An 8,752-nucleotide genomic window follows, 5' to 3' on the forward strand; every position below is an offset into this window, starting at 1 on the left:
GTGTAAATATTATTCTCTCTATGGCAATATGTGGAAACTTATTTTGCAGAGCCGGACACTATATTCATGTTCAAAATCTTTTATGAAGTATTTGGAGGAGGAACCCGCCTTGCAATGCTGAAGACAATCTGCGTGCCGGACTCGTCGTCATTGAAGCCTGGTTCAGGGGCTACTGAGGGAGTCCTGGATTAGGGGGTGTTCGGATAGCCGGACTATACCTTCAGCCGGACTCCTGGACTATGAAGATACAAGACTGAAGACTCCATCCCGTGTCTGGAAGGGACTTTCTTTGGCGTGGAAGGCAAGCTTGGCGATACGGATATGAAGATCTCCTACCATTGTAAACGACTTTGTGTAACCCTAACCCTCTTCGGTGTCTATATAAACCGGAGGGTTTTAGTCCGTAGGACAACATACACATCACCAATCATACCATAGGCTAGTTTCTAGGGTTTAGCCTCCTCGATCTTGTGGTAGATCTACTCTTGTATTACCCATATCATCAATATTAATCAAGCAGGACGTAGGGTTTTACCTCCATCGAGAGGGCCCGAACCTGGGTAAAACTTCGTGTCCCTTGCCTCCTGTTACCATCCGGCCTAGATGCACAGTTCGGGACCCCCTACCCGAGATCCGCCGGTTTTGACACCGACAACTGGGCTCTAGGTTAATAGGTTAGTCCCAAAAACCATATAAAATAGCATATAAATGCATATAAAACATCCAAGGTTGATAATATAATAGCATGAATACTTCATAATTTATAGATATGTTGGAGACATATCAGCATCCCCAAGCTTAATTCCTGCTCGTCCTCGAGTAGGTAAATGATAAAAGAAATAATTTATGATGTGTGAATGCTAGAAAGTGCATACGTTTCATAAATGATAGTTCCAATCACTTTTTCTAGCATCATTATATATCATAACAGTAGCTCATTTTCATAAAACTTTTCATGATCAAGTAACAAGCTATTCACATGTTAAAGTATAGATCATAAACTCTCTTGAAACTAACAAACTATATTCTCAGTCATCAAACAATTGCAATTCATCTTACTTTTAGGAAGGTTCTATGTCAGAGCTTTGATTTAGCAAACTCCACATACTCAACTATCATTTAGTCTTTCACAATTGCTGACACTCATATTACTTTTAGGAAATTTTTGATAAAAGTGGGTTTGGAGAGGTCATGACTTTAGTTAATGTTAATCCCACTATTTTGGAAGAGTGTCAATTTTGCATGCATGAGGATCATGTTGAAAATATTCTATGTGATAGCTATTTTGTTGAATTCGCTTATGATCCCACATGTAATTATTATGAGAGAGGAAAATATGATTGTAGAAATTTTCACGTTACCAAATTACCTCTCATTATGTTGAGATTGCTATTGTTTCTTTCCGCTTCCTTGCAGATGCTAGTTTTTGCTTGCCTTGATAATTTGTTTTCCTATAATATGCCTATGCATAGGAAGTATGTTAGACTTAGATGTGTTTGTCACGTGTTTTATGATGCTCTCTTTGTGCTTCAATTCTTGTCTTTCATGTGAGCATCATTAAAATTATCAATGCCTAGCTATAAGGCTTTAAAGAAAACGGTTGTTGGGAGACAACCCAATATTTTTCCTTGCTGTTATTTAATAAATAATTTATCTAGCCTCTCTTCTGGTTGTGTTTTTTGTGTTTAATTAGTGTTTGTGCCAAGTAGAACCGTTGGGAAGACTTGGGGAAAGTCTTGTTAATCTTGCTGTAAAAGACAGAAACTTTAGCGCTAACGAGAACTGCTGGCATTTTTATTTGGAAAGTGATATTTAGTTAATTCTTTTTGCAGATGATTAATAGATAAATTCCTCACTTCCAGCAATTTATCTTAGAATTTTTGGGATTCCAGATCTTGCGCTAGCTACAGATTACTACAGACTGTTTTGTTTTTGACAGATTCTATTTTTCGTGTGTTGTTTGTTTATTTTGATGAATCTATGGCTAGTAAAATAGTTAAAAAACCATAGATAAGTTGTAATACAGTAGGTTTAACACCAATATAAATAAAGAATGAGTTCATTACAGTACCTTGAAGTGGTCTTTTGTTTTCTTTCGCTAACGGAGCTCACGAGATTTTCTACTTTAAGTTTTGTGTTGTGAAGTTTTCAAGTTTTGGGTAAAGATTTGATGGATTATGGAACAAGGAGTGGCAATATCCTAAGCTTGGGGATGCCCATGTCACCCCCAAGATAATCTAAGGACACCTAAAAGCCAAAGCTTGGGGATGCCCCGGAAGGCATCCCCTCTTTCGTCTACTTCTATCGGTAACTTTACTTGGAGCTATATTTTTATTCACCACATGATATGTGTTTTGCTTGGAGCGTCTTGTATGATTTGAGTCTTTTCTTTTTAGTTTACCACAATCATCTTGGCTGTACACACCTTTTGAGAGAGACACACATGATTCAGAAATTATTAGAATACTCTATATGCTTCACTTATATCTTTTGAGTTATATAGTTTTGCTCTAGTACTTCACTTATATCTTTTAGAGCACGGTGGTGGATTTGTTTTATAGAAACTATTGATCTCTCATGCTTCACTTAGATTATTTTTAGATTCTTAAATAGCATGGTAATTTGCTTAAATAATCCTAATATGCTAGGTATACAAGATTAATAATAAAATTCTCTTATGAGTGTGTTGAATACTAAGAGAAGTTTGATGCTTGATAATTGTTTTGAGATATGGAGATGGTGATATTAGAGTCATGCTAGTTGAGTAGTTTTGAATTTCAGAAATACTTGTGTCAAAGTTTGTGATTCCCGTAGCATGCACGTATGGTGAACCATTATGTGATGAAGTCGGAGCATGATTTATTTATTGATTGTCTTATGAGTGGCGGTCGGGGACGAGCGATGGTCTTTTCCTACGAATCTATCCCCCTAGGAGCATGCGCGTAATACTTTGCTTTGATAACTTGTAGATTTTTGCAATAAGTATGATTTCTTTATGACTAATGTTGAGTCCATGGATCATACGCACTCTCACCCTTCCACCATTGCTAGCCTCTCTAATACCGCGCACCTTTCGCCGGTATCATACACCCACCATATACCTTCTTCAAAACAGCCACCATACTTACCTATCATGGCATTTCCATAGCCATTCCGAGATATATTTCCATGCAACTTTCCACCGTTCCTTTTACTATGACACGCTCCATCATTGTCATATTGCTTTGCATAATCATTTAGTTGACATTGTATTTGTGGCGAAGCCACCGTTCATAATTCTTTTATACATGTCACTCATGAGTCATTGCATATCCCGGTACACCGCCGGAGGCATTCATATAGAGTCATATCTTCTTCTAAGTATCGAGTTGTAATTCTTGAGTTGTAAGAAAATAAAAGTGTGATGATCATCATTATTAGAGCATTGTCCCAAGTGAGGAAAGGATGATGGAGACTATGATTCCCCCACAAGTCGGGATGAGACTCCGGACGAAAAAAAGAGGCCATAAAAAAGAGAAAAGGCCCAAATAAAAAAATGAGAGAAAAAGAGAGAAGGGACAATGCTACTATCCTTTTACCACACTTGTGCTTCAAAGTAGCACCATGATCTTCATGATAGAGAGTCTCCTTTGTTATAACTTTCATATACTAGTGGGAATTCTTCATTATAGAACTTGGCTTGCATATTCCAATGATGGGCTTCCTCAAAATGCCCTAGGTCTTCGTGAGCAAGAAAGTTGGATGCACACCCACTTAGTTTCTTTTTGAGCTTTCATATACTTATAGCTCTAGTGCATCCGTTGCATGGCAATCCCTACTCACTCACATTGATATCTATTGATGGGCATCTCCATAGCCCGTTGATACGCCTAGTTGATGTGAGACTATCTTCTCCCTTTTTGTCTCCTCCACAACCACCATTCTATTCCACCTAAAGTGCTATGTCCATGGCTCATGCTCATGTATTGTGTGAAGATCGAAAAAGTTTGAAAACACCAAAAGTATGAAACAATTGCTTGGCTTGTCATCGGGGTTGTGCATGATTTAAATACTTTGTGTGGTGAAGATAGAGCATAGACAGACTATATGATTTTGTAGGGATAACTTTCTTTGGCCATGTTATTTTGAAGAGACATAATTGCTTAGTTAGTATGCTTGAAGTATTATTATTTCTATGTCAATATTAAACTTTTGTCTTGAATCTTTCGGATCTGAATATTCATACCACAATTAAGAAGAATTACATTGAAAATATGCCAAGTAGCATTCCACATCAAAAATTCTGTTTTTATCATTTACCTACTCGAGGACGAGCAGGAATTAAGCTTGGGGATGCTTGATACGTCTCCAACGTATCTATAATTTTTGATTGCTCCATGCTATATTATCTTCTGTTTTGGACATTATTGGGCTTTATTATCCACTTTTATATTATTTTTCGGACTAACCTATTAACCGGGAGCCCAGCCTAGAATTGCTGTTTTTTGCCTATTTTAGGGTTTCAAAGAAAAGGAATATCAAATGGAGTCCAAACAGAATGAAACCTTCGGGAACGTGATTTTTGGAACGAACAAGATCTAGGAGACTTGGACCCTACGTCAAGCAACCAATAGGGAGGCCACGAGGTAGGGGGGCGCCTACCCCCCAGGCGCCCTCCACCCTCGTGGGCCCCCTGTTGCTCCACCGACGTACTTCTTCCTCCTATATATACCTACGTACCCCCAAACGATCAGATACGGAACCAAAATCCTAATTCCACCGCCGTAACTTTCTGTATCCACGAGATCCCATATTGGGGCCTGTTCCGGGGCTCCATCGGAGGGGGCATCAATCACGGAGGGCTTCTACATCAACACTATAGCCTCTCCGATGAAGTGTGAGTAGTTTACCTCAGACCTTCGGGTCCATAGTTATTAGCTAGATGGCTTCTTCTCTCTTTTTGGATCTCAATACAAAGTTCTCCCCCTCTCTTGTGGAGATCTATTCTATGTAATCTTCTTTTGCGGCGTGTTTGTTGAGACCGATGAATTGTGGGTTTATGATCAAGTTTATCTATGAACAATATTTGAATCTTCTCTGAATTCTTTTATGTATGATTGGTTATCTTTGCAAGTCTCTTCGAATTATCAGTTTGGTTTGGCCTACTAGATTAATCTTTCTTGCAATGGGAGAAGTGCTTAGCTTTGGGTTCAATCTTGCGGTGTCCTTTCCCAGTGACAGTAGGGGCAGCAAGGCACATATTGTATTGTTGCCATCGAGGACAACAAGATGGGGTTTTCATCATATTGCATGAGTTTATCCCTCTACATCATGTCATCTTGCTTAAAGCGTTACTTTGTTCTCTTGAACTTAATACTCTAGATGCATGCTAGATAGCGGTTGATGAGTGGAGTAATAGTAGTAGATGCAGGCAGGAGTCGGTCTACTTGTCTCGGAAGTAATGCCTATAGACATGATCATACCTAGACATTCTCATAACTATTCTCAATTCTGTCAATTGCTCAACAGTAATTTGTTCACCCACCATAAAATACTTATGCTCTTGAGAGAAGCCACTAGTGAAACCTATGGCCTCCGGGTCTATCTTCATCATATTAATCTTCCAATACTTAGTTGTTTTCATTGCTTTTATTTAACTTTGCATCTTTATCATAAAAATACCAAAAATATTATCTTATCATATCTATGAGATCTAACTCTCGTAAGTGACCGTGTAGGGATTGACAACTCCTTATCGCGTTGGTTGCGAGGATTTATTTGTTTTGTGTAGGTGCGAAGGACTCACGCGTAGCCTCCTACTGGATTGATACCTTGGTTCTCAAAAACTGAGGGAAATACTTACACTACTTTGCTGCACCACCCTTTCCTCTTCAAGGGAAAACCAACACAAGTGCTCAAGAGGTAGCAGCCACCCAATTCCATCGGTTCATGGGCAGAGTTAAAAGCCCGGTTTATTCAGAATTTCAAAGACACATGCAAGCAACCCATGTCAATTGTGGATTTGACTAATTTTAAGCAAGAGGAAGGTGAGTCTACAACCCATTGGGTGCGCCGGGTCAAAGCCATAATACATTCATCTGATAAGATGGATGCCGACTCTGCATCTTAATGTTGGAGAAAAATTGCCATTTTACACCTCTGAAACAGAAGCTGGGGCGGCTCAAGTGCGATTGTAATGACATGGGCCAGCTAATGGCGGCTCTAGTCAAGTACGCCGACTCTGATAGTACCAAGGATCCCGAGTCTGATGATGAAAGACAGGGAAGGGGAAGAAGAACGACAATGCCAAGGGTCATCAGCATAACCCGGCGAATCAAGGAGGCAATAATAAGCGTAAGGCTGACGGTAGCTCGGAGTTTGTGGCTAACACCAATGTACATGGCAACAATCACCGACGTAAGGGGAGGCCACTTCCTTGGTCCGGCGGGTTGATACGTCTCCAGCGTATCTATAATTTTTGATTGTTCCATGCTATATTATATCCTGTTTTGGACATTATTGGGCTTTATTATACACTTATATATTATTTTTGGGACTAACCTACTAACTGGAGGCCCAGCCCAGAATTGCTGTTTTTTGCCTATTTCAGAGCTTCGCAGAAAAAGAATATCAAACGAAGTCCGAACGGAATGAAACCTTCGGGAACGTGATTTTTGGAACGAACATGATCTAGAGGACTTGGACCCTATGTCAAGAAAGCAACCAGGAGGGCACGAGGTAGGGGGGCGCGCCTACCCCCCCAAGCGCGCCCTCCACCCTCGTGGGTCCCATGTTGCTCCATCGATGTACTTCTTCCTCCTATATATACCTACGTACCCCCAAACTACCAGAGACGGAGCCAAAACCCTAATTCCACCACCGTGACTTTCTGTATCCGTGAGATCCCATCTTGGGGCCTTTTTCGGAGCTCCGCCAGAGGGGGCATCTATCACAGAGGGATTCTACATCAACACCATAGCCTCTCCGAAGAAGTGTGAGTAGTTTACTTCAGACCTTCGGGTCCATAGTTATTAGCTAGATGGCTTATTTTCTCTTTTTGGATCTCAATACAAAGTTCTCCCCTTCTCTTGTGGAGATCTATTCGATGTAATCTTCTTTTGCGGTGTGTTTGTTTAGACCGATGAATTGTGGGTTTATGATCAAGTTTATCTATGAACAATATTTGAATCTTCTCTGAATTCTTTTATGTATGATTGGTTATCTTTGCAAGTCTCTTCGAATTATCAGTTTGGTTTGGCCTACTAGATTGATCTTTCTTGCAATGGGAGAAGTGCTTAGCTTTGGGTTCAATCTTGCGGTGTCCTTTCCCAGTGATAGTAGGGACAGCAAGGCACGTATTGTATTGTTGCCCTCGAGGATAACAAGATGAGGTTTATATCATATTGCATGAGTTTATCCCTCTACATCATGTCATCTTGCTTAAAGCGTTACTTTGTTCTTTTGAACTTAATACTCTAGATGCATGCTGGATAGCGGTCGATGTGTGGAGTAATAGTAGTAGATGCAGGCAGGAGTCGGTCTACTTGTCTCGAACGTGATGCCTATATACATGATCATACCTAGACATTCTCATAACTATGCTCAATTCTGTCAATTGCTCAATAGTAATTAGTTTACCCACCATAATACTTATGCTCTCGAGAGAAGCCACTAGTGAAACCTATGGCCCCCGGGTCTATTTTCCATCATATTAATCTTCCGTCAACAAGCTATTTCCTTTTCTGTTTATTTTGCTTTCTTTACTTTGCATATTTATCATAAAAATACTATCTTATCATATCTATCAGATCTCACTTTCGTAAGTGACCGTGAAGGGATTGACAACCCCTTTATTGCGTTGGTTGCGAGGATTTTATTTGTTTGTGTAGGTGCGAGGGACTCATGCGTGGCCTCCTACTGGATTGATAGGTTCTCAAAAACTAAGGGAAATACTTACGCTACTTTGCTGCATCACCCTTTCCTCTTCGAGGGAAAACCAACGCAGTGCTCAAAAGGTAGCAAGAAGGATTTCTGGCGCCATTGCCGGGGAGGCTTACGCAAGGTCAAGTCAAGATTTGGACTCCTGAAAACAAGCCATTTCTGGCGCCGTTGCCGGGGAGTCTACGCAAAAGTCAACATACCAAGTACCCATCACAAACCCTTATCTCCCGCATTACATTATTTGCCATTTGCCTCTCATTTTCCTCTCCCCCACTTCACCCTTGCCGTTTTATTCGCCCTCTCTCTCCGTCCTCCTTCTCTTTCTCTATTTGCCTCTTATTGCCCGTTTCTTGTTTGCTTGTGTGTTGGATTGCTTGCTTGTCATGGTGGTTCAAGATAATACCAAATTATGTGACTTTACTAATACCAACAATAATGATTTTATTAGCACTCCGATTGCTCCTCTTACCGATGCTGAATCTTGTGAAATTAATGCTGCTTTGCTGAATCTTGTCATGAAAGATCCCTTTTCCGGCCTTCCTAGTGAAGATGCCACTACCCATCTAAACAACTTTGTTGATTTGTGTGATATGCAAAAGAAGAAAGATGTGGACAATGATATTGTTAAATTGAAGCTATTTCCTTTTTTGCTTAGAGATCGTACTAAAGCTTGGTTTTCGTCTTTGCCTAAAAATAGTATTGATTCGTGGAATAAGTGCAAAGATGCTTTTATCTCTAAATATTTTCCTCCCGCTAAGATCATCTCTCTTAGAAACAATATCATGAATTTTAAGCAACTTGATCATGAACATGTTGCACAAGCTTGGGAGAG

Source organism: Triticum aestivum, chromosome 5A (assembly GCF_018294505.1).
Source record: "Triticum aestivum cultivar Chinese Spring chromosome 5A, IWGSC CS RefSeq v2.1, whole genome shotgun sequence".
In the NCBI taxonomy this organism is placed as follows: domain Eukaryota; kingdom Viridiplantae; phylum Streptophyta; class Magnoliopsida; order Poales; family Poaceae; genus Triticum; species Triticum aestivum.